Raw genomic sequence first — 26,206 nt, 5'->3', positions numbered from 1 at the left:
CAATATGTCTCGCTTTAAGTTGTCAAGCAACTCGGTCTTCAGGCCTTATGTATCCCGTTCTTCCCAGATTGAAGAAAAACATATCCATCTCCTTTTCAAGGCCAATGAGGCCTGGGTCAAAAGGCACATTAAGGCACACCCAGCGCCGTTTTTCTTTTCAGTTCTCTCCCCCATCCCACTGGGAGGGGTGGAGGGAGTGAACAAACAGCTGTGTGACAATTAGCAGCCTGCCAGATGAACCACAACAGTACTTTTAGTGCAGAAAGTGGGGTCTGAAGGGTTGAGATAATGACAGATCTGATGAGACACTGTTAAAAAAAATCTTATAAGCATTATATCAGTTTAATAGTTGCTGGTTACGGTGTTGATATTTTTGTTCTCAGAGTTGTGCTTGTTCTCAGAGTAATGCTATATAACATCTTACTTGCTGCCTATGCTCCCTGTTGCACTGTTTATCATTTCTGGGGGCTGGTTTAAGATTATCATTTAGCTGTACTGTGTAACACTGGATTATGATATGATAAAATTACTAGTCATGAGACTAATCTGGTATTCGTACTCAGCATTGCCGTCATCTCCGTACTTCGGGAATCATCTCTCAGAGACTATTAATAACTACACCATTTACCTTTTCTCCTCAGGGACCTAATCTATGGGGGAGACAAGGGGGGATACTTTCCCTCCCTCATGATGTTCAAACCAGCATGTACTTACTGCTATGTCTCCTGACTATATTTCTGCTTTTGTTTATGGTTAAACAATTATTTAACAATACCACCCAGAGATCTGCCCCAAGGCAAGATAGTTATGAGTGGCAGGGAGTGTGGAAGGATATAGGCAGGCACCTAGAATAGTGGGCGCCTCCAGTGCTTTGGAACTTCACCCCTGAACAAGTGCAGAAACATGAAAAACTAGTCAAACGTTTGGAAAAAGTATGCTGTCACCCTGGCAATTTCAGAGAGACATGAATCGCTACAATATGCTAGGGCCTGGCCCATGCCTACTGAGCCACACTCAACACTAAACCAAACCCTGTGACAGGCCCTGCATCTACTCCAAGAAGCTCTCCCCCATCCTACCGCAGTGTGGGGAGTGAGCGAACGGCTGTGTGGTGTTTAGCTGCCTGTGGGATTAAACAACGCATGCTCAGGAAGTCATAGAGAGCAATGAGGTCACATCTTTGTCTCCTTTTCTCCAGACTAGACAACCCAAGCGTTTCATGGGACATGCCTTCCAAGCCCAAATATAGCCCAAATATATCTCCTTCCAAATATAGCAGGAGAATCACCTCTTTTGGTGAATCACCTCTTTTGGCTGGCTATGCTGCATTTAATGCATCTCTTGGCTGCCAGGGCACACTGCTGATTCATGTTGAGACTACTGTTGACCAGCACCCCCAGATCCCTTTCTGCTGAGCTGCTCTCCAGCCACTCATCACACAGTCTGGACCTCTGTCCAGCATTACCCCGTCCCAGGTGCAGAACCCAGCATTTACCCTTGTTGAACTTCACGCCATTATTGATTGCCCAGTGCTGTAATCTGTTTAGATCCCTCTGCAAGGCCTCTTGTCACTCCAGAGAATCAACAGCACCTCCCAGTTTAGTGTCATCAGCAGACTTCCTGAAGATGCATTCCACTCCCACATCCAGATCACTGATAAAAACATTGAACAGGACTGGACCTAGAATTGAGCCCCAGGGGAACACTGCTAGTGACGGTCCACCAGCCAGATGTAGCCCCATTCACTACAACCATTTGAGCTCTACCATTCATCCAGTTCATCACCCAGCATAGCACGAGCCTGTTTATTTCACAGATGGACAATTTGTTCAGGAGGATGCTGTAAGAGACAGTATCAAAAGCCTTATTAAAATCCAGAAAGATTACATACGCTGCCTTCCCTTCATCCACCAAGTGGGTGACCTTATAATATAGGAGATCAAATTACTAAGGCAGGCCTTTCTCTTGATGAACCCATGTTGACTATGCCTGATAATAGCTTTGTTCTTTCAATGCCTTTCAATATTCCCCAGGACAGTCTTCTCCATAACTTTTCCAGGGACTGAGTTTAGACTAACAGGTCTGTAGTTTCCTAAGTTTCTTGTCTCATGCCCTTTTTGTAGATGGGTATAGCATTGGCTAGCTTCCAGTCAGCAGGGACCTCCCCAGACTCCCACAGCCTTTGGTAAATTGTTCAGAGGGGTCCAGCTATAACATCCACTAACTCCTTCAGCACTCTGGGATGAATCCCATCAGGCCCTATGGATTTATGAACGTTGAGCTGACATAACTAGTCCCTTACAATTTCAGTGGCCACAGATGGAAAGTCACTGCTCCCCCAGTCATGGTCCTCCAACTCTGAGGTCCGGGCAGCCCAAGATCTGTTACTGAGCCAAAAAAGGCATTAAATGCCTCTGCCTTTTCCTCCTCCTTACATGTTAGGTGACCATCTGCTTCAAGTATCAGTCCAATATTTTCCTTTGATCTCCTCTATCTGTTGACATACTTGAAAAAGCCTTTTTTGTTGTCTGATACCACAGTGGCCAGTGTCAACTCAAGTTGGGCTCTGGCTTTTCTTGTTTTCTCCCTGCAGATGCAAACTTCAGCTCTGTACTTTCTCTGTGAAGCCAGACCTTGCTTCCACAGGTCATATATTTTCTTTTTCTGCCTTAGTTCCAGGAGGAGTTCCCTGTTCAGCCAAGCCAGACTTCTGCCTTTCTTGCTTGACTTGCATACTTCTGGGCTTTTAAAAGGTGGTTCTTGAAAAGTGACCAGCTGTCTTGCACCCCTAAACCCTCTAAAGAAGAGTCCCCAGGGGACACTGCTAACTAGCTCCCTGAGTGTTGCAGGAAGAACGGCCGAAAACACAACAGACACTAGTATGGTCAGATCATGCTCTCCCTTATTACCCGATGTGTTGGGTCTGTCTGAGCTGGAGTCACCTTTTCCCTGCAGCAGCCCACACAGTGCTGTGCTCTGCACTCGTAGCTGGAACAGCACTGATATCACTCCAGTGTTGTGTCTATTGCTGCATAGTGCTGGCACAGCATCAGGACTCCTTCCAAGCCCCCAAGAGCCAGCAGGCTGGGGGTGGGCAAGTGATGGGGAGGGGACATTGCTGGGGCAGCTGACCTAAACCAACCAAAGGGATATTCCATAACACCTGATGTCACACTCAGCAATAAAAGGGGGGGCTCTCGTGGGGGAGGGGGCTGTTCCTCCTGAACAACCACTACGCGTTTGAGGCCCTGCTTCCCAGGACGTGGCCGAACACCGCTCGCTGATGGGTAGAGAATAATTTTTCCTCTCTCTGTGCTTCCGCGCAGACTGATTGCTTCTTTTGTCTCTGTTTTTTTTCCTCCCCATTCCCTTTCCCTTTAATTAAACCTTTCTTATCTCAAACCTCGAGTTCTCTGTGTTGTATTTTCTCCCCCTTCCTCTTTGAGGAGAGGGGGAGTGAGAGAGCGGTTGTGGTGGAGCTCGGCTGCCCACCTGAGTAAAACCACCACACCCGAATAACCTGACTCTTATAGCAAATTTAGCAGGGGTGGATAGTGTCTCACACAAGATTATTGGTCAAAAGCACTCAGACAAACAACTGCAAGAAAACAACCCCACCTGCAAGAAAACACCCCCCTTGTGATTAGCAGTCACGTAGATCCCGTCCTTGAAGCCAGCTGCTGGCAATAATATTTTTCTAAATTCCTCAATTGGGCCATGTGGGAACACTGTCATGGGAACTTCTCATAGTTGTCCTGGTAGTTTGGTTTGCTCAGCTGCAGCAAGTCATGGGATCTTTACTGCTTCAAAAATCCCTCAACAATTCCCCCTTTTTCTTTTTGAGCAAACCAAGACCGATATAACAGTTTTGCAAGTAACCCTTTAACCACATTTATTACAATACAACACGCAATGATGATTAACACCACAGCAAACAGAATCCTTAATCCCTCTTTGATTAATCCCAGTAACCATCTATGCATCGTTCCAAACAAATCTGTGAGCCATTGATCGAAAGGATTGATATCATATTGAATCTTTCTCATGTGCTCTTTCAGGAAAGTAGTGGATTTGTGAATTGACTCATTATGATCAGAAAGGTTCAAACAGCACATTCCCTCAAAGTCTTCACACCCATGCCCTTGAGCCAAAAGCAAGAAGTCAATAGCAGCTCAATCCTGTAAGAGGGCGTGTCGCAGACTATTTTGATCTGGTAACATCTCCTCAAGTATCTCTGTCATGGCATGGGCTTGCTTCTCAGCCCAGCATAACAATTTTTAAATTATTAAGTGCGGCCGCAGACGCCACTCCTGGCACTAAACTTGCCAATGCTGCTCTAGCTGCAACACCAAGCAATTCAACATTATCATTGCAATCCGGTGCGAGCAATGCCCATTTATGTCTGGTGATCTCATGCAACTGCGACAAGCTAGGAGCAAATATAGTAAGTTTATCTAAGTAACATGGACCTCCGATAGCATTTGCAGGGATATCTTGCCAGGCCCTATTCCCGCAAATCAGAAAAACATCAGGAGGTAAGGCCATAGCTGTACGATTGTTCCAAACCCTATAGTAGTTACCCCTTGTCTCCGTGCCATAAGCCCCTAAATCCTGCCTAGCAGTGTCATTGTAACCACAGGCGTTATTTGTATTTCTGTACCCGTATGGCCCTTTCCAAGTTCCTGTAGCAGGATCTCGGTAATTCATTCTTATTTGTGGTAACACATTTGGTGCTGCTCTATCTATTGTTTGAAAATGAATGCTTGCAGGAGGGTCTTCTCGGTCACTAGTCAAACATAAGTGATTCAAGACAACCAATTCCTCGGACAATCGCTCATCGATGTCCTTGATCTCTTTTAATCTCGCTAATTGTTCCTTTAAAACCTGGTGTGATCGTTCTGCCATCACTTGGCCCGTGGGAGAATATGGAACACCTGTGATATGCTTTACTCCCCACATTTTCATAAATTTTCTAACCCTCTTGCTGACATACACTGGACCATCATCCATCTTGATCTGCTGTGGCACTCTCATAATGGCAACACACACCATCAGATGCCTACACACAAGGTGTGCTTTTTCTCCCCCCTGTGCCGTTGCCCATATGAATCTTGAAAAAGTATCAATACTCACCAATTTGTCTGCTTGTGAATTACCTTCTGCTAACCCAATCGAGAACTGATGACTATGTATATGGATAACACAGTAAGGTGCAGTTCTCCCCTGAATGGCATCTCGCAGCTGCAGAAATAATGACAACAATCTGTCCTTCTTAGTTTGCCGTATCAAGGCATCCTCTATCCATTTTACCACGTTGACAACATACAGAGAGCCTGAGACAAAATTAATCGGCTCATGCATCCAGCACTGACAAGCCCAAACAACTGCAGACAATGCCAATGTTTGTAATGAATCCCCTGTCTCCTCCAGAATTATGTATTTCTCCCAACTTCTGTTCTCGTACCACACACACACAGCCTTCCTACTTGCTGCACCTGCATCAGTGTATACAGTGCGACCCACCACTGGTCGGGACAAAAGCCGTGGTGCTACCTGCCATTTATATGATCTTATAACTTGCCAAAGAGGCCCCTTTGGAGTTCGGGAATGTACCAATCCCGGATAATCTAACACAGCTTCTTGTACTGGCATGGATTGCTGTAAACACCATTCCAAATGATCCTGAGTAGATCCTGGCAGATCTCCTGGTTCCTGCCTGCTGATCTCAATACTCCGAGAGCAACCCTCACGTACTAACTCTGCGATAGCTTCTGCCCATGTTTGAACGCTCGTTTTTGGCTGAATCTGTAGGAAAATCCATTCCAGAACTCAAAAATACTGCCCTATCATTCCACCCTTGCCATCATCTGTGTCACTTATACTACTCCTATTACCCGTGCTGTTAGTGTCAGTGGCATCCTCCTGATACCGTTTCTGTCTTTGGCACCCCTTACTCTCCCCCTTTTCTTTTTGCCACTGACCAAGCACCGCAAATGGATGAGACACATGATTGCTAATTAGGAAAGAGAGTGCAACGTCTGCTATATGTCTGCAAGCAGTGCCGGCTGCAACCTTAGAAGCTATTTGTGAAAGAGCCTGCCGGTAGTCATTTGTTAGTGTAATCTGTGGCTCGGCACTCCTGCCCTGCAATAAAGGTAGTAATATAGCTAAGTCGTCATTAGTAATCCGTACAATGTGGCAACCCCACTGAATATTATCCAGGAACATTTGTACATTTATCAAATTATGTAACACCGTAGTTATATCAACTTTCTGTGGATGAATAGTAGAGTCTGATATTTTCCATCCCAAGTATAGCCATGGCTGTTTCTGTTGAACCTTCTCCGGGGCTATCTTCAACCCTTTTGCTTCCAAAGTATCCCAAATAAACTTTAAATCTGAATCCTGGAAGCATTCTGGCCTACCAAACCCAATGTTACCCATATAATGGTAAATAATTACGTCACACCACGCTGTCCGAATTGGTTGTCATGCCCAGGCCACATATAATTGACATAATGTAGGGGAGTTCTTCATCCCCTGTAGAAGCACTAGCCATTCATAGCGCTTTTCTGGGGCCTGTTTGTTAATGGAGGGTACCGTAAAAGCAAATCTCTGGCAGTCCTGTGCCACCACATCTGGTAGCCTGGACTGATCGATAAACTTAGCATATGGTTCCCTGGGGGCCTGTTCTACAGATGTGAATGGAGGTGCTTTCTTTTCCCCTGGGAGACTAAGAAAAGCCCTCAGTGCGAGCTGCGCAGCTGTTTGGTGAATAATCACAGGGAACTGCAACTGAATCTGGGTATTGAGATAAGGACCCATTCCCTTTAACATCTCTGCAGTAATCCCATACAGAAGGTCTTAAGTTCTCCAATTTCTCTAGCAGTTCTTGGAACAGCTCCTCCAGTAAAGGTCGATTTTCGCAAGCTGCTGCTGCACCTCTCATTGGCGAAGCATCCCGAGTGGATTTATTGCTGCCTGGCAGCGGCACAGATGCTGGCAGCACAGCTTTATCAAGATTTTCCGGTGCGGGGGGTGGGGAGGGCAGCCCCCACTTCCCATCAGCACTCTGCTCCGATAGTCCCTCAGTAGACTGATATAATGAAGTACTCATTGGAATGAACAGAATATAGCTTATAGTTTGTGTCAGCTCACAACGTATCCTATAAAAATAGCTCATTGGGACAGATTTTGTGTATTATGTCTTGAAATATCTATTAATTTCCCAGAGGCACAATTCTCCTACAGATACAAACCATGAACTCATAGCTTGCACTGGAAGCCTCCAAAACCTGGCAAGTTACACTCACGGTTCTGACTTTCCTTTGTAAATTATATCTGAAGTTGATTGTTGCGGATGAATGTTTCCAATTCTTCAGTCTCAGTTGATTCTTCACAAGTTGGACCGTTTTTATTTTCATGAGGAAGCTTTACTCAGCCACCAGAGAGTAGGATGTCAACATATTTAAAATTCTCATTCAAATTTAAAGATCCTCCAGAGTTCTCACATTCATATAAAAATCAGAAGTTGGTAGGATAATTATCATGGCCTGATTCTTCAAAGGTGCATGGAAAAGGGCATATTAATGTGGTCCACAGATCTGTATATATATATATGCACCTGTATATGTATATCAGTGATATCTGCATCTGTGAAGATGATCCCTGATTTCTAAAATCAGGAAATCACATGGTCAAAACTGTAGATATTTATTCCTGAATCCTAGATTAGATGTCCACACATGATGCACAGGGGGTAAGTGAATAGGTAGCTGCCCAGGACTGTGTTACCTGGAGGTTTCCCAGCCACCCTGATGACTGCTCCAGATTCTGCTTGCCCAGAACTTACAGGCACTCACTGACTTCCTACAGCTCGTTAAACACCTGACTTTGAAACAGCAAAATATTCCACCTTCTGAATTGCCTAGCCACTATCCTACACAACATTGATCTTAGATTTTTGTTGTTGTTGTCAGTTTTCCAGAAGATCCAAAGAACAGATTGCTATAAACTCATAAGTAATACCTATGAACACAGGCTGGTGTTACTCACATGGCTGAGATTTAAAAGGCTGGGATCAAGCATCATTTTATAAATTAAACAGATACATAATTGAACTAAACACAAAAGTATTAGTGGAGGAAAGGATATGATAAAAGTTACAATTGTGGAATTTCCATTCTCACTGAAATCCCTTTGCCCCCACTCTATTACCATCACAGAATAGGGATTTTAGATACATGATGTTTTATTTCCCCAAGCTATAAGTGAAGAAGAAATCATGCTTTCTTCCAGTGCCTGAAGCTTATGATCTGCTGCCTACATTGGCTCCAAGAACATGTCTTGATTTTGAAGCTCCCAGAGGTCCTCTGCCCATCAGTGTAAAGTAATGTAAATAGATACTGAAGAGTTTGGATCAGTTGGTCTAGAGGTCTCTCTTATAGGTTTGTGACTAGATTTCAAAGGGCTGTGGTGAAAAACATGCAGGTATAGGAATTCCTCTTTTTATGTGTAAAGTTCACTCTCTGACTACTAAAATAGGGTCAACTCTCTAAGAAATATGCATCTTAGCGGGTGTCACTGTCAGACAGGCATGTTGCAGTCAAAGAAGTGTACTGTTGGAGAGAAATGAAACTGAATGCTTAATGCTGTGTTTGTCATTTCCAAGAATTCATCAGTATTTTCAACTGCAACACAGTGCAAGAAGAATCAAAGTTTTCCACATGCCAAAAGCAGCCATAGATGGCAACTTCTATTACAGTGAGCCTGAGGAGATCACAATGCTTCCAATGAAACAGTTGATTCAACAAATTAGATGCATTAAAGTTTTTGAAAGGTTACATTCCATGTTTCAGGTTTAGGAGCCTTAGGTAGCATACTAACAAGGTATTCTCAATTTCACAGTTATCACTTCGGCAACTAAAAATTTATCACATTTGTTATAAATGTCTCAGTCTTCAAAATAGGATTAAATAAAAAAAATAGGATTTATTAAAAGAATAGAGGTAAGCAAACAGCGCTGGGTGCACCGGGAGTCTCCGCTCCACCAGGACGCACACCAGTTACATCAAGTAGCTGATTTTTATGCTCCTAGGCTAATACATATTCATTACTACTTCTAAAAAAAACAGGTTATTATAATTAGCTTCCGGGGTCCAGTCCCTCCTACTGGAGCATGCGCATCAGTCTCCGGTGGTCCCTCTGGGGGTCTCTAGGGGTCTTTCATGCTGAAGGCTCGTAGTCTTCCTCTCCAAGTTTTTTTCTTGTCCTTCCCCTTTGTACTTCCTTGGCACCGTGTCAAGTTTACACAGCATCCCCTGCAGGTTTTGTCTCCTAGCCGTCCCTCAGCTTCTTTTTTTCTTCTTCTTAATCTCTTGGCCAACAGGCCAGATATCAGAGGCCTGCATAGTATCCCATAACAGTATCTAGTTGTTATCAGTTGTTCTGAAACCCCCAGACATCAAAGACTTCATACAAACACAAGTCGCTTTCTTATTGACACTTCACGAGTAATTAAAACATTCCTCACCAGCTATTCACAGGGACAGTCATGTTGTCGATGGAAGGAAGACACAGACGCTCAATATGAGTGAACAGTGAACTTCAACTTTAATGGATAGCTCAGTCGCCTTTTATCTAGTTCGAACATAATCAACTCATACATATTGCAAAAACTAAGCTCAGGATTGGCTAACACTTCCCGCTCTTTTCAGTTAGTTCCTCCTTCTTTTAGCCACCGTCCTGCCTTAGGGACTTTCCCAATCGCTCAAGGGCATCGTGTCCTTGAGCCTGATTGGCTCTCAGCCAGCTGCGTACGTGCCCAGACTCATGTGAGTTGAGTACAGTACTTCACTAGCCCATTGCCTCCTAACTGCCCAACATCCACATGTCCTATTTCACTTAACCATTCCTCCACACAGTCACACCTATAGCAGTGTTAAGTCAATCTCGAAGAAGACAAAAAAAAAAAGGCTGTAACTGTTAGAAATAGGAGTTCGGAATAACAAAAGCAAACAGGTTCATAGATTTGAGGAGTATTTTCTGAAGACGTGATAAATTGACTAGAATGAGGGGGAGACTGGGACACACTGCATCTGTGGTTCAAGAATTAAATTGCCAGTGCAGGGCCCAGAGGCAGACAGGACTGTTCTTTATTGACACGAATTGTTAAAACATTCCTCACAATCCCTTATCTTCTTTTTAATATCCCCAGTTCGTGTCTCTTCTGTTGTTAATAACTGGATTTCATCAGTCCAGTTCTTGGAGGGTCCAATTCTTAAGCATCATAATCGACATATCCCCTTCCTTTTTTTAATGAAGTTATTACAAATGTACTATTTATCACCCGGTGTATTAATAATGTAAGGCAAGGTATCATACAAGGTATAAACAATAGCATCATTACACTACATAACAATAAAAATAACATTCTTTTAACCCATGGTCCACCAGGCAGCCATGAAAATAAATCCCATTCCATATCCTTCCAGGTTTGTGCTGGGACATGGGCCAATTTTCTAATTTCCTTTACAAGTTCATTTACAGCTTTTCTTTCTGTTGTGATTTAACCCAGCAGGCAGCTAAACAACACACAGCCGCTCACTCACCTCCACCCCTCCTTCTCTGGGATGGTGAGAGAGAAATGGGAAAGTGAAGCCTGTGAGTTGAGATAAAAACAAGAAAATGATAATAATAATAATAACAATAATGATGATAATAGTACTACTAGTAATAATGTGTACGAAACAAGTGATGCACAATGCAATTGCTCACCACCTGCTGTCCAATGCCCAGCCTAACCCCGAGCGGTCCGACCCTCCTCCCAGCCTGCCTGCTGGCAGGACAGTGAGAAGCTGAAACGTCCTTGGCTTGGTGTAAGCACTGCTCTGTAACAATTAAAACATAAGCATGTTATCAGCACTCTTCTCATCCTAAACCAGAACATAACATTCTACCAGCTACTAGGAAGAAACACTCTTTTCATCAATCTTTAAACAGCAATTACTAAAGCTAAATTTTCCACAGACTTCTCCTTTTTGTGCTAGTAAATAATCCAAAGCTAGGCAATTTTGATACAAAGCAGTTCTCATCTTGGTATTTTGCTTTGCAATTAATCCAAGTGCATCTCTGGTTTTATTTACAACTATTTCTATTACAGCTAATAACCTAATTATTCTATTAAGTATATATATATACTGGGGTCCTATAGCCCCAGGATCTGTCTTCTGCCCACATAGTTGGATCTTAATAGGCAAACGCCTTCAATCAAGGGGTTGGGCCCGCTTTCAGGGTCGATTTGGGCTTGTGTTACCATTTGGCCTGTCAGGGTGATCCAGCTCCTGGAAAACGAATCACAATTTTATATGGGTTTAAAAAAAAGGTTCTTATGTTATTTTCTCGGGACAACCTGACCTTAGTGCAGGAGAAGTCCGGTCGAGGCCCTCTCACTCGGCAGTCAATACCCATAGGGGTTGCCTCCCTCGGTAGACCATACACACCGCAGTGGAGGGTCCTGCCCCAGTCTTGCCTTCTCCCTTTCCTCCCTTCAGGCTTGTCCCCTTTATTTGGCATCCTTAATTCATGCAGAGCCTCGTTGCCAGAATATTAGTTCTTCCTTAGCTTGAGTTTCAGTTTCCCAGGAGCGGACTCAACCCTCCAAGTTTCAGTAGTTACTGGTCCTTTTATTCTGGATGCGTGGGTCCCTTTCTGCGATTCTCACAGCTGTTTCAGTAGTCAGTAAAACAAGGTACAGTCCCTCACATCGGGGGTTCAGTGTGATTCTTCCCTCCCGTGGCTGCTTGTTGAAACACTTTCTTTTTTATCTTCTGACAAGTTAAGCAACGGTTATGTAATTTGCTTTGCCGTATGGCCCTTTCCAGGTTCCTGTAGCAGGATTCATCTGATAGCCACGGCTACATTCACATTTGTAGCCACCTTTCAGGTTGATACAGATTTGACTACAGATACTAGGGTTTTGGCATTCATCAATATCTCCACAGTTTCTCTTGTCTACAAACTCAAACTCAGCTGGACAGTCATATTTTTTTATGTTGCATTCCTTCAGGGGCTCATCACCCCAGTCCTTGCAGTCTCTCTGCTGGTTACACACTTTATTGATATCTATGCATTCTCCACTTCTGCACTTGAATTTGCCAGGTCCAGAGCACTGAACAACATTGTTACAGTTTGCTTCATCAGTGCCATCCAGACAGTCTCTCACACCACTGCACTGCCTTCTCCCATGGACACAGTTCCCATCTTCACATCTGAACTGGTCTGGCCTGCAGGTCCGAGAAGGGCAGTTAATTTCATCGCTTCCATCCTTGCAATCAGGATCTGTCACAGTCTTTTTCACCATCACATTTCCAGGACACTGGGATACACTGGGTTGACTGAGGACCACAGCTGATTTCATTTACCCGGCATGTTCTCATATGACACAGCTCAGCACTCTCATCAGACCCATTTTCACAGTCCAGATTCCCATAAAACTGCCATCTGTTTGGCACACACTGACCACTGTTGCACACAAAGTCAGATTCAGCACACGTCTTCTTCACACAAGCACTCCCATCACTGCCATCTGAGCAGTCTTCACATTTTGCTCTAGCACCGTTGGCAGCAGTGCACAGGCAGGTGAGGGCGAGCAGCAGGCAGAGTGCCCCGTAGCGCGGCAGCGCCCACCGCTGCCCCGCACCGTCACCTGTGTCACTTATACTACTCCTATTACCCGTGCTGTTAGTGTCAGTGGCATCCTCCTGGTACCGTTTCTGTCTTTGTCGCCCCTTACTCTCCCCCTTTTCTTTTTGCCACTGACCATTCACCACAAATGGATGAGACACATGATTACTAGTTAGGAAAGAGAGTGTAACGTCTGCTATACGGCTGCAGGCAGTGCCAGCTGCAACCTTAGAAGCTACTTGTGAAAGAGCCTGCCGGTGGTCATTTGGCAGTGTAATCTGCGTCTCTGCACTCCTGCCCCGCAATAGAGCTAAGTCGTCATTAGTAATAGTTATAACACCGATCTGGGGACGAATAGTCTTTGTTGCATTGCAAGATAAACCTCTTATAAAAAGAATGCTAGAGTGAAGCAGCACAGCCGCTGCTGCCTCCATGGTTACGTCAGACAGGCTGCAGGGTCCTGATGTCCGCCCCTCTGCTATGTGCCGACTCGCCACACGGTGAGGGTCGTCTGCCGTTGTCCACTGACGCCTCTGGTCTCCCATAGCAACTCGATCTCGGATGTCCCGCATCGCACCGCAATTACTTCAGTTCCCCGCGTTTTCCTTTGTCTGGGTCGGTGCTTGGAGTTTCTCAATGTCTCTCAGGTGTTCCGGCTTCTGTCCGGTCTACTCTGTGTCTCTCAGAGCCGTCCATGGCTCTGCAGCGTCTCTCAGGGCTCTCTCTGTCCAGCGGTAGTCCCCTCCGTAGTGTCTCGGGTCTCCCGGCGCCGCTCCAGGCTCTCGGCACCGCTCCGGTCTCTCGGCCTGTTCAGGTCTCAGCGAGTCTGGGTCTCAGTGAGTCCAGGTATCATATGTTGCAGGAAGCACGGCCAAAAGCACGACATACAACAGTAGAGTCAGATCATGCTCCCGCCTTTTTCTTGTCACACTCAAAGCATTTTAGAGCAAAAAGAGGATCACAAGATACACCGCCAGGCCCATATATTAGGCACCACCACTCAAAACTTGGATAAAACAGCACTTCTTTTCAGTCTGTCATACACTTTGTTCGTCTCTGCCCACTCCCCTTGCAGAGAGTACGGAAACACGGATCGGAACTCTGCACTCGCTTTGCAGCAACGCTGCGTCTCACTCACACAGCACAATCGCACACAGAGGCCTCTAGCACATCTCATTCATACCACAAGAATATAATTTAGAATGATAACCAACCAAACAAGTATTGTCTCTGACTGTGTTCCTCGTGAACTGACTTGTAACACTTTGTTTTAAACCCTTACACTTACACAAATACTTTCAACACAAAATACCTGGACATTTAAGAATAAGACATATAATTATTAACACTCCAGTTAGTATCCCTCCAGCAGCCGAAAACATACTGTTTGTCTGCAGTTTCAGGAGATCTTTGCTCCTGCGGTGAGCAGCTGAGTGTGGAGTCCCCTCTGAGCAAAACACTCAGGGTGCACCTAGGGGCGGTCGCGCTGCAGCCGATCCCGCAGCCGAGCAGAGTGTCTCCTGCCTGGCTCACCAAAATGACTCACAGAAAGCTGACTCCACAATCAGTAAGATTGTAAAGTAGGTATGTTTACTCAGTTCTGGGCGGCATGGGGCGGGTAGTCCCACCAAAGTCGTGCACGCCTAACGTGGCAACTTGCTTTAGTAAAGAGTTACATATACATGAACATTCCTATACATATGCATAACCTGTCCCTTTGTGAACAGTCCTCCTTATCTCAGACCCCTTGATTAAAGTCCGAACCATGAGGTTGTTTTTGATCTGGTTCTCGGGGTCCGAGAGGCTCCTGTTATCTGGAGGTATAAGTGCAGCACAGGCACAAATGTAGCACATATTCATTCTTAATCAATTGCTCTCTAATTTCTAATTCCAATGTTTCAGCTTGCTCTTTTCCGGATCCACGGGTATTCTACTATTAATGTTCAAAGCCTGACAGACCCCGTCCTCCGTGGACCAAATATCAATCAAAATACATGGGGTCTTAAGGGTTCTTTTGGTCATTCTATCATATAATACTGGATCATTTTTAATTTACTCTTTAATTTTCTGGGGCGCCTATTGTTCCAATTTCCAATCATTATTCATAATGGACTTTCTGGTGGTATATCTGGTAATTTGCTCCCTTCCTGGTCCTTGGTCTTCAATTTTATCTGACCCATCTGGGAATTTTACTTGTGGCAATTCTCACAGCCCTTGGTTGCCCCCAGTGAGAGTGTTTTGCAGGGGGTTTAGGACCTATCACCCACCCACGTATCCCTGAATTCTATAGGAACCACTTCTATCGAATCACTCCCTTCACCGGCCAAGCCCCCCCCAGGAGATTAGAACCGGTGAGAAAACAAAAAGACCTCCACGCTGACTTTAGAAGTCTCAGTTACACTCTCACACACACAAACACTGGCAACCGCACCTTTACCCACCGAACGGTATCCGCAAACACTTAGGACTCCGTTGTCTTTGTCCAGATCTTCGCGCGCAGAATTACAGGCAAAAAAAACAAGAATGCTGCAGCCGGCAAGGGAGCTCAGAAAAATCAAATTCTTTGCTTACCTTTATTCAGGTTCAGGATGGCATTAGTCCCGACCCGACTCAAACAGGAGCCACCAAATGGTGGGGCGCCTCTCCTAGATCAAATCAGAATTCAGGAACCATAGCCATCCCGGACGAGCCCCCAAATTGTTATAAATGGCTCAGTCTTCAAAATAGGATTAAATAAAAAAATAGGATTTATTAAAGAATAGAGGTAAGCAAACAGCGCTGGGTGCGTTCTGGTGGAGCGGAGACTCCCGGTGCACCCAGCACTGTTTGCTTACCTCTATTCTTTTAATAAATCCTATTTTTTTTATTTAATCCTATTTTGAAGACTGAGCCATTTATAACACATTCATTTCCTAAACCCATACACAACTATTTGGATTTTAATTCCCCAGGTCCTCCAAATGCAATGAATTTCCATTTAATTTCAAAAGGCATAGTACACCATAGTTGTAGACATGCTCTCTCAGACTAAAATAAGAGAGGCTATTGTGTAGAGGTTAAGGGGAATTGTTACATGCAATATGTGTATGCCTAAGGTTATCATTTTCTCTGTATTTTGTTACTTGGCTTGTATGACAATTTTGATAATTTATTTGTAATGCTTCTGACAGGTCTGTTACAACTTACCTTTTATTTTTATTCAATTATTAATATTACATAGGTGGAAAAGTTTAAAAAATACTTGAAGCAAATTAAGTGCATCGTACAGTTATGCCCTGCTGCAGAATCATGCACACTCATAAATTTTTGTGTAATTTTTCTTTGCAATCCACCTCTGACCAAAGTTCCACCATTTCCCTGTGTAGGACAATTCAGTTTCCCACTTTTTTACAATTACAAAGCTTTTCTACAATCTAACCAAATTCTTGTTTGTTGCTATCAAAGTTAGTTTCTTATTGTCTCTCTCATGACAACAGAGAACAGTTGATCACTCCTATCTATAAACAGCTTTTTTGAAGAAGAGCTGTTACTATGTCCTCTCCATCTGTCTTTTTTCCATATTAGACAAGTCCAAGTCCTTCAGTCTTCCTCTAGGGACAACATTTACTAAATCTCTTATCATTCTTCTTGTTTACCTCCAGGGCAGAACACAGAATATGACAGAGAAAGAGATTAACAAAGGTTTAAAGTAATGTTGAATAGTAATTTTCATCAAAATACAATGGACTGATCAAATACTTACTGAACTACAAAAGACAACATTTTAGAACAGGCTTCCAGGGTCTGTTCTCAGCATAGGCAGTTGTATGAGTACTCAGTCACAAAATGAAAACAAATCGAGTATTACTGCTACCTAAGAGTGCTCCTTCCTTTTGCCACAATATGCATAAATCATCAGAGAAGAGCTGTGTTTTGGCAGTGAGGGAAGGTCTACATGAAACTCAACCTCCAAAATGTTAAAGGTTCCACAATAGGAAGGGTAAACGACATACCTGAGAGATACTGCATTAGGTCCATAGATCTCTCTCATTGCTGTCAAATCAGCTTCCAGCTGTGGGTGCTTATGAAGTTCTCCATCATAGCTAACCTACCAGAAAAAAAAATATTCTAGGATTTCTTATTTATTACATTACTGGCACCTGATCTAGGCTCTTGAAAAATCCTCCTGCAAAATATGCTGCATAAAGATTTCTTAACACTGTGCTCAGAAAGGACACTGTTGATAACCTGAAGCACTGCGGTGGTCTAGCTCTTCTAAGCAATGAGATTTGCAAAGCAGGTACCTCTGTATCAAAACTCCAGAGGGTCCAACTCCTGTTTGTGGAAGATAAGCTGCAAAGAATCCATTCCTCTGTCCTATTTCATACTGGGGGCTGTTCTGGGCCTCTTGTCACTTGTGCATTTTAAAACTGGTAGGTGGATAATCAGATCTCCCCGGTTATACCATCCCAGTCTAACCACTACAGGACAAGGTTTACTCCCTCTTGCCTTGTCATGCTGTCATATTTTAGACAAAGAACGGCTTGGGCTCAAGAAGAGAAGCACATGACTATTCTACACAAAAAGGGTCTCAGCATCTAAGTTATATTTTCAATCTACTCATTTGCTGCATTTGAAACCACTAGTGCAATGACATCAGATTAAAAAAGAAAAATAAAGAACACTTTTCCATTCTGAGTATTTTTTACCAGAGAAGGTCTAAAGAATGGTTTGGGTTGGAAGGGACCTTAAAGATCACCTAATTCCACCCCCCCTGCCATGGGCAGGGACACCTACCACTAGACCAGGTTGCTCAAAGGCATGTATTTAGATATCATTTTAAAATGCATTTGAAACATGAATATGAAACATGTATATGAAATGTATTTAGATATCAGTCACATTTTCTTCAATCTCTACATGAAAAGTGGATACTGTTATGTTAGTGTTTACACTATAAAGCAAAACTTGTGAGCTTGTCTAGTTGGATTGTATGAAGTCAAATTAAATAATATCCTCCTCTCTTCTATCAGAACCAAAATACGTTATTAGTCTTGTAATAGCCTATTAAAAGTCTATTAATACTTTCTCATTAAGCAATATGCTCCTGATTACGTGAGTCTAATACTGCTTCTTTACAGCTATCAGAATGACAATAAGTCCACAAAAGTCGATGAACTCCCGAGATTTGGGCAGATTTGGAAATGAGAGTAGCATTTGGCTTGTACTTTTGACAAATTCAGAGAGCAAAACACAAGAGTGCAATTTATCCCTTTAGACACATAAATATATCCTTATACATTAATTCCTGCTGAGAATTCCTGCTATTACAGAACCATTTCTAACTGCAGTACTATTTCTTAATTTCATACATCCAAATCTGCAGGACCTCAGTGCTGTGACACTTAGGTTCTGATATCTAGCGCTGTACATTTCATTATGTATCTAACTAAATAAACTTCACTTTTTTTGTTATCATTTAGAATATTAGATACAGAATTGTACAAAAAGCAGTGCAACCAAACACCACGATGCACCAGGAGACCCACATATGAGTATACTGTAAAAATAATATAGCTCTGGAATTTTACTGTGATGGAGCTGAGATTCATTTCTGACTATATGTGCCTCTGATGCTCTAATTTAGGGCATAGAAATCTGCAGCCTTTCAAATCTGAACCTTTATTCAAAGCCAGCTGTGATCAAAATACCATGATGAAATTGTTCAACTTAATTACTTTACTAGAGCCATATTAGGATGAAATCTGTTTCAGAGACCTCCATATGTTTCGTAAACCAAAGATCGCTTTTACTGTTTGATTTCAGATAAAAGCTATGGTAATAGCTTTTTCCCCCTGTACTCGGCTCTGGTGAGGCCGCACCTCGAGTTCTGTGTTCAGTTTTGGGCCCCTCGCTACAAGAAGGACATCGAGGTGCTCGAGCGTCCCCTGTACTGTGGGGTCCCACCCACGGGATGCAGTCCCTGATGAACTGATCCGGCGTGGGCTTCCCACAGGCAGCAGCTCTTCCAGAACTGCTCCAGATATGGGTCCGTACCATGGGGTCCATCCCTCAGGAGAAAACTGCTCCAACCTGGCTCCCCTATGGGCAGCAGCTCCTGCCAGGTCACCTGCTCCTGCGTGGTCTCCTCTCCACGGGCTACAGGTCCGGCCCGGAATCTGCTCCGGCAGGGGTCTTCCACAGGCGGCAGCCTCCGTCGGTGCAGGGCCACCTGCTCCACCGTGGTCTCCTCCACGGGCTGCAGCGTGGAACCCTGCTCCACCGTGGTACTCCATGGGCTGCAGGGGGGCATCCTGCTTCACCATGGTCCTCACCACAGGCTGCAGGGGACTTCTGCTCCGGCGCCTGGAGCACCTCTCCCCCTCCCTCTACACTGACCTTGGCACGTGCAAGGCTGTTCTCTCACTCCCGGCTGCTGTCTGGCGCAGCGTTTTCTTTCGCTGTCTTAAATATGCTCTCACAGAGGCGCAAACAACATCGCTTATTGGCTCAGATCTGGAAAACAATGGGGCCCTTCCCAAACATGGGGCAGCTTCTAGATCTTTCTCACAGAAACCACCCCTATAGCCCCCTGCTACCAAAACCTTGCCACGTAAACCCACTACACCCTGACATGACAAAACCTGGGACTATTACAGGATCACAAAATTACAGAATGGCTGAGGTTGGAAGGGACCTCTGAAGATCATCTAGTCCAACCCCCCTGCCAAGCAGGATCACCTAGAGCACATTGTGCAGGATAGCATCCAGGCAAGTTTTGAATATCTCCAGAGAAGGAGACTTCACAACCTCTCTGGGCAATTATCTGATTCTGTGATCCTGTGATTCTGTAATTAGACCAATTTCAATGTAGTTAATGTAGGTATTTAGATATAGTCATGTATTGTGTGAAACAGCATGGTATATTAAGAACTACCATTCTGGAAATACAATGATTTTGTGTTCATCAACTTCTTTTCACTTATGCATTGTTATATTTTACAGCAACTAAAGTTTATGCACTCTCCCCACCAGTTCCTACTTTTCATCTGTCCACCAGCCAAAGAATCCAATTTCCGAGCTGCTAAAAACCTCTACAGAAGTACCTTTGCGTTTCAGTGAGTCAATATGTTTGTATTAATCAAAGGTTACCAAAATGCCATGGTAATTTTTTTGTTCTTACCATTTGAGGTTTACAGCTGTGAATGTATTGTTTTAAAAGATTACTGATTTCATTTTGAATTTTAAACTGTGGATTTTAATGCTTTCTCTTTTAATTTTTCAGTGGTTCACACTGAAAAATTCACACTGGCATTCCATCCTGAGGAACGGTTTAGTTGTTGCATCCAATACAAGGTTGCAGGTAAATAGTAGACTAAATAGACTTTAGTTAACCTATGCACGATTGATTGCATATTAAAAATAGGAGTTTTCAAGGGATATGTTTCTGGTAGTCATATAGATGGCAAAAAGAGGTGATACCCCTTTTTGTTTCTAGGAAAAGGTACTTTTCTGAAGCAATTAAAATGAAATAATGTATCTGCTAAAATGGCTAAAAAAATTCCATCAGTCGAATCCATGCTTAAATTTTACATTCCACAGCAGCACCTCCAGGAGGCTCAGTACTGCTTAAAAGCAGTCTCAGAGATTAAAATTGATGTCTATATTATATGATTCCAGAGCATACTAGATTTACAGAAGCCAGGTTTACAGTATCTTCTCCTCTCCTCTGGCTTTCCTGGGAAGGGAATATGAGTGTACTGGCTAGGAGGGAGCTATTGCAAACTTCAGTTTGTTTTCTCGGGCTGAACCATCAAGAGACAAGGGGGATTCACAAAGGCTGGCTTAGGCTGTGGTTCCTGCCAAAGTTTTGATGTGAGACATGCTGAGCTGCTCAGCCTTATTAAGGCTGAGGTATATCTGACCATGTCCAGAAGCACTGTCTGTAGGCATCTTCCATGGTAATGTTAGATTTAAAAACAGTAAATGCAATTTTATGTATGAATCTGATGTAAAATGACCTTTGGACATTTGGACATGGTTTCCAGAATATACAGTATTTTAGCTGTATATTCACAACATGTTTTTTTTTTAAGATTTCTTTGAACACTGTTTATTGCCAGTCAAAGTAGTGCAATAAGGTGGATGCTCATCTACATCAAGACTTGTGCCTATCATTATTATTTTGTCCAGATAGTTAAATTAATGTTAAGCCATTATTCTGGTCTTTTTCAGCTCCATGGTTCAATGTTTGGAAGTGGAATCTACCTTAGTCCATTGTCAAGCATATCATTTGGTTACTCAGGTGATATTTATAAATCACTCTACAGTTGAAGAAATATGGGGGTGGGGGTGGGGGGGTATCTTAGTCTACTGCTTTTCTTACCAGCTTCACTGTTTACAATAATGTAGTAAATTTTATCTTTGTAGACCAAGATTAGATTTTCTCTTTTTTAATAAATTAAATTTTCTTATTAAATGCCTGTTATTTTCAAAAGTGATGAGTATCTTGAAACTCTGCTATAAATAAATAGCATTTAAAGCTGTATGTTTTGTGTAATGGAGCAGGTCTTGAGTATGCAGTGGAAGTCCAACTTTGTGATTTTTTTGGTCAGTATCTGCCTAAGTCTATATAGCATTACCTATGGATTCATGGGCTTTTAGAACCTGATCTGACAAAACAAATATTAAGAAACAGACATATTCAATTGTGTATGTTTAAGAAATATCTGAGGGGAAGGTGTCAAGAGGATGGAGCCAGTCTCTTCAGTTGTGCTCAGCGACAGAACGAGGGGCAACAGGCACAAACTGAAACACAGGAGGTTCTGGCTGAATATGAGGGAGCACTTCTTTACTGTGAGGGTGACAGAGCACTGGAACAGGTTACCCAGAGAGGTTGTGAAGTCTCCTTCTCTGGAGATATTCAAAACTCGCCTGGATGCTATCCTGCACAATGTGCTCTAGGTGATCCTGCTTGGCAGGGGGGTTGGACTAGATGATCTTCAGAGGTCCCTTCCAACCTCAGCCATTCTGTAATTTTGTGATCCTGTAATAGTCCCAGGTTTTGTCATGTCAGGGTTACATAGAAAATACAGGACAGTGTGTTCATTTTAGCATAAGAAGGGGAGGGAGGGAACATAATTTGTCCCACTAGTAAATCCAAAAGCGAGTCACAGAATCACAGAATCAGAGAATTTCTAGGTTGGAAGAGACCTCAAGATCATCGAGTCCAACCTCTGACCAAACGCTAACAGTCCTCCACTAAACCATATCCCTAAGCTCTACATCTAAAGGTCTTTTAAAGACCTCCAGGGATGGTGACTCCACCACTTCCTTGGGCAGCCCGTTCCAACGTCTAACAACCCTTTCAGTAAAGAAGTTCTTCCTAAGATCCAACCTAAAACTCCCCTGGCGCAACTTTAGCCCATTCCCCCTCGTCCTGTCACCAGGCACATGGGAGAACAGACCAACCCCCACCTCGCTACAGCCTCCTTTAAGGTACTGTAGTGGGTTTACGTGGCAAGGTTTTGGTAGCATGGAGCCATAGGGGTGGTTTCTGTGAGAAAGATCTAGAAGCTGCCCCATGTTTGGGAAGGGCCCCATTGTTTTCCAGATCCGAGCCAATAAGCGATGTTGTTTTGCGCCTCTGTGAGAGCATATTTAAGACAGGGAAAAAACGCTGCGCCACACAGCAGCCGGGAGAGTCAAGGGAGTGGGAGAACAGCCTTGCACCAAGGTCAGTGTAGAAGGAGGGGGAGAGGTGCTCCAGGCGCCGGAGCAGAAGTCCCCTGCGGCCTGTGGTGAGGACCATGGTGAAGCAGGATGTCCCCCTGCAGCCCATGGAGTACCACGGTGGAGCAGGGTTCCACGCTGCAGCCCGTGGAGGAGACCACGGTGGAGCAGGTGGCCCTGCACTGACGGAGGCTGCCGCCTGTGGAAGACCCCTGCCGGAGCAGATTCCGGGCCGGACCTGTAGCCCGTGGAGAGGAGCCCACGCAGGAGCAGGTGATCTGGCAGGAGCTGCTGCCCGTAGGGGAGCCAGGTTGGAGCAGTTTTCTCCTGAGGGATGGACCCCGTGGTACGGACCCATATCTGGAGCAGTTCTGGAAGAGCTGCTGCCTGTGGGAAGCCCACGCCGGATCAGTTCATCAAGGACTGCATCCCGTGGGTGGGACCCCACAGCACAGGGGACGAGAGTGACCGAGAAGGAGCGGCAGAGAAGAAGTGCTGTAGACTGACCATAACCCCCATTCCCCGTTCCCCTGCGCCGCTCGGGGGGAGGAGGTGGAAGAGGGTGGATGGGGGGGGAAGGTGCTTTTGGTTTTTTTTCCTTTGTTTTCTCACTTCTCTCGCTTGTTAGTTGTAGGCAATAAATCTTACTATCTCCTTATGCCGAGTCTGTTTTGCCCGTTACAATAATTATTGCGTGATTTTCTCGTCCTTATCTCAATCCTTGAGCCCTTTTCACATATTTTCTCCCCATTCCTCTTTGAGGAGGGGGAGTGAGAGAGCGGCTGTGGTGGAGCTCGGCTGCCCACTCGAGCGGAACCACGACAGTCTTTTTTGGCGCCCAACGTGGGGCTCAAGGAATTTGAGATAAGGATGATAGTTAGTAGAAGTAACGGGCAAAAATATGTGCAGGATGATTGTTAGGAATGTACAAGTTGTGAAGAATTTAAGAAAGCAGTAACTGTGAGATGTTAGTGTGGTGAAGGGACGAGGGGTGGTGTGTGTGTAAAATGTCCACCTTGTCGGTGCTGTGATGATGTTATGTTTATTTTGGTGTGGTGAATTCTTTTTCTTTTTGATGTAAGTGAAGTTTGTGAAGGTTGTTGTGATAATTGTAAAGTGAGAGTATGTTGTGAGTAGTCTTAAATATGCTTTTAACAGAGGCGAGGGGTGGAATGTAGTGGGTTTACGTGGCAAGGTTTTGGTAGCATGGAGCCATAGGGGTGGTTTCTGTGAGAAAGATCTAGAAGCTGCCCCATGTTTGGGAAGGGCCCCATTGTTTTCCAGATCCGAGCCAATAAGTGATGTTGTTTTGCGCCTCTGTGAGAGCATATTTAAGACAGGGAAAAAACGCTGCGCCACACAGCAGCCGGGAGAGTCAAGGGAGTGGGAGAACAGCCTTGCACCAAGGTCAGTGTAGAAGGAGGGGGAGAGGTGCTCCAGGCGCCGGAGCAGAAGTCCCCTGCGGCCTGTGGTGAGGACCATGGTGAAGCAGGATGTCCCCCTGCAGCCCATGGAGTACCACGGTGGAGCAGGGTTCCACGCTGCAGCCCGTGGAGGAGACCACGGTGGAGCAGGTGGCCCTGCACTGACGGAGGCTGCCGCCTGTGGAAGACCCCTGCCGGAGCAGATTCCGGGCCGGACCTGTAGCCCGTGGAGAGGAGCCCACGCAGGAGCAGGTGACCTGGCAGGAGCTGCTGCCCGTAGGGGAGCCAGGTTGGAGCAGTTTTCTCCTGAGGGATGGACCCCGTGGTACGGACCCATATCTGGAGCAGTTCTGGAAGAGCTGCTGCCTGTGGGAAGCCCACGCCGGATCAGTTCATCAAGGACTGCATCCCGTGGGTGGGACCCCACAGCACAGGGGACGAGAGTGACCGAGAAGGAGCGGCAGAGAAGAAGTGCTGTAGACTGACCATAACCCCCATTCCCCGTTCCCCTGCGCCGCTCGGGGGGAGGAGGTGGAAGAGGGTGGATGGGGGGGGAAGGTGCTTTTGGTTTTTTTTCCTTTGTTTTCTCACTTCTCTCGCTTGTTAGTTGTAGGCAATAAATCTTACTATCTCCTTATGCCGAGTCTGTTTTGCCCGTTACAATAATTATTGCGTGATTTTCTCGTCCTTATCTCAATCCTTGAGCCCTTTTCACATATTTTCTCCCCATTCCTCTTTGAGGAGGGGGAGTGAGAGAGCGGCTGTGGTGGAGCTCGGCTGCCCACTCGAGCGGAACCACGACAGGTACCTGTAGAGAGCAATAAGGTCTCCCCTCAGCCTCCTTTTCTCCAGGCTGAACAAGCCCAGCTCCCTCAGCCGCTCCTCGTAGGACTTGTTCTCCAGACCCCTCACCAGCTTCGTCACCCTTCTCTGGACTCGCTCGAGCACCTCGATGTCCTTCTTGTAGCGAGGGGCCCAGAACTGAACACAGAACTCGAGGTGCGGCCTCACCAGAGCCGAGTACAGGGGGATGATCACTTCCCTAGACCTGCTGGCCACACTGCTTCTTATACAAGCCAGGATGCTGTTGGCCTTCTTGGCCACCCGAGCACACTGCTGGCTCATATTCAGCCGACTAAAGTCATGCAGAATTTTCCATGTAAGAATCATAGAGTCATAGAATCATAGACTCATAGAATGGCCTGGGTTGAAAAGGACCTTAAAGATCATCTAGTTTCAACCCCCCTACTCTGGGCAGGGTTGTCAACCACTACTGCAGGCTGCCCAGAGCCACATCCAGCCTGGCCTTGAATGCCTGCAGGGATGAGGCATCCACAACCTCTCTGGTCAACTTGTTCCAGTGCCTCACCATTCTCTGAGTGAAAAACTTTCTCCTGATATCTAACCTAAATCTCTCCTGTTGTTGTTTAAAACCATTCCCCCTTGTCCTATCACTATTAACACATGTAAACAGGAGTTCCCCCTCCTGTATATACGCTCCCTTCAAGTACTGGAAGGCCGCAATGAGGTCTCCCTGGAGCCTTCTCTTCTCCAAGCTAAACAAGCTCAATTCCCTCAACCTTTCTGCATAGGAGAGGTGCTCCAGCCCTCTGATCATCTTAGTGACCCTCCTCTGGACCCGTTCCAAGAGTTCCACATCCTTCTTGTGCTGGGGGCCCCAGGCCTGCACGCAGTATTCCAGGTGGGGTCTCACAAGAGCAGAATAGAGGGGGACAATCACTTCCCTCTCCCTGCTGGCCACCCCTTTTTTAATGCAGCCCAGGACATAGTTGACCTTCCGGGCTGCAAGCATGCACTGCTAGCTCATGTCCAGCTTCTCATCCAGCAGGACCCCCAAGTCTTTCTCTGCAGGGCTGCTCTTGAGTTCTTCTTCTCCCAGTCTATATAAATACACGGGATTTCCCCAGCCCAAGTGCAACACCTTGCACTTGGCCTTGTTGAACCTCATTAGGTTCTCATGGGCCCACTTCTCCAGCCAGTCCAGGTCCCTCTGGATGGCATCCCTTCCCTCTATTGTATTGACTGCACTGCTCAGCTTGGTGTCATCTGCAAACTTGCTGAGGGTGCACCCAATTCCATCGTCTATGTTGTTGATAAAGACATTGAAGAGCACTGGACCCTTGAGGGACACCACTTGTGACCGGCCTCCACCCAGACATAGAATCGTTGACCACAACCCTTTGGCTGTGACCAGCCAACCAATTCTTTGTCCACCTAACAGTCCATCCTTTAAATCCATACCTCTCCAATTTAGAGAGAAGAATGTGGTGAGGGACCATATCAAAGGCTTTACTCAAGTCCAGGTAGATGATATCCATTGCCCTTCTGTCGTGGTTTAACCCGGCTGGCAGCTAAACACCACACAG

General features: G+C 45.1%; 1 long non-coding RNA gene across 1 annotated transcript; it reads right to left on the bottom strand.

Moving 5' to 3' along the window:
* Window positions 1–8,966: 8,966 nt before the first annotated feature.
* Window positions 8,967–11,141, bottom strand: LOC311426451. The gene is made up of 2 exons (XR_014686769.1): window positions 9,533–11,141; window positions 8,967–9,404 (listed from the first exon to the last, which is right to left on the bottom strand). It is a non-coding gene; the product is annotated as an uncharacterized lncRNA (long non-coding RNA).
* Between the last annotated feature and the right edge of the window lie 15,065 nt (window positions 11,142–26,206).

Source organism: Aythya ferina (genome assembly GCF_964211825.1).
Source record: "Aythya ferina genome assembly, chromosome: W".
NCBI lineage: Eukaryota > Metazoa > Chordata > Aves > Anseriformes > Anatidae > Aythya > Aythya ferina.
The sequence above is the reverse complement of the archived record's forward strand: the minus strand, read 5'-3'. Positions and strand labels throughout refer to the sequence as shown.